General features: G+C 38.1%; 1 protein-coding gene across 1 annotated transcript in view; it reads left to right on the forward strand.

The window, feature by feature from the left end:
• LOC101861080 overlaps positions 1-1,277 on the forward strand; it is a gene marked incomplete at its 3' end in the record, with an annotated part of 9,798 nt that overhangs the window by 2,897 nt on the left and 5,624 nt on the right.

Consider the following 1,277-nt stretch of genomic DNA (forward strand, 5'->3'; position numbering starts at 1 on the left):
GGGGGGGTTGTCTGTGTATGTATATTTGTGTGGGTTTTGTGTGTGTGTGTTTAAGTGTTTTGTTAAGAATATTATATTGAGTACAAAAATGGGATGACTTACTGTGAGCTCTCATATGACCTTATGCGGTTGCGAGCACCGTAAAACCCCATACTACTAAACATGACTTACTGTGTGACTCGTATTCATGTCGTCATGTTCAGTATTTTAGAAGAACAAGAGAAAGCTCATTTTCCCCCTCTTTCTGTATGCCTACCTGTTTGCTCACTGTTTTTCGGTCATGAACATTTCAGAAATTTCAAGTGTTCAAAAGTTAGTTTGTGGGTGTTTAGCAGGTGCTCTTGTGTGGTTTGCTCCTTCTTTCCTTAAAAAAATCTATCGTCTTTACCTTCCTTCCTTCTTTTATGTTTGTTAATCTCTTGTAACAGCTCTAATCTTATGACGCTCAAATGACCTTATGCAGTTGCGCGCACCGTAAAACCTCTATTAAAATTAAACTCTAATCTTAGGCACTTAAATTTATGAATATTATTTCTTGAATCATATTTTCATGTAAAACAATTATACAAATTCAAACAGATACATGTGTAGTGTCTTCGCTCAAAAGGGTTTAAACTGAACTTGGGCAGTGCTACAGACTGAAGTGTCTTTAGGCCATTCCCAAAAGGGGAGGGTTGGGGGGGGGGGGTATTAGCATGTTCTTATGCACAGTAGTGTTGTAAATGTGCTGATTTATCAAAGTCATGCTCATACTGTGCCAGAGCAGCATAAGGGAAACTGCTGCTTTTTCTTTTCCCATCCTTCCTATCGTCATTTTTCCTCAGCTTCTTTTGTATGTTGGTCACTTTCTTGTGAACTGCTATTTCCGGGGTGCCTTGATAGTCGAAGCAGACTTTGTGCTGTTGAGTCTAAAGAGGTGAGCAGAGAAAGTCTAACTCCCTGTTTGGACTTCTCTGTTGACATCCACCCCTTGGTGCTATATATGACCTTATGCAGTTCCAAGCGCCTTAAACCTTACTAAAACTAAAAACTAAAACCGAAACCCAAGAAGTTGATTTGACTCATTTTGTCAGCAAACTTGACGTCTCTAAATGGCAAGGGACATAACAATTTATTTTTCAATATCCAGTTGTCAAAAGTGTGGTGCTCTCCCTTGACCAATAATTTCATTTATTGATTTAATTTCCTTGCTGTGCATCTATCTATCGATCTATCTATCTACCTATCTATCTATCTATCTATCTATCTATCTATCTATCTATCTATCTATCTATCTA

Source organism: Aplysia californica, unplaced genomic scaffold (assembly GCF_000002075.1).
Source record: "Aplysia californica isolate F4 #8 unplaced genomic scaffold, AplCal3.0 scaffold00837, whole genome shotgun sequence".
In the NCBI taxonomy this organism is placed as follows: Eukaryota; Metazoa; Mollusca; class Gastropoda; order Aplysiida; family Aplysiidae; genus Aplysia; species Aplysia californica.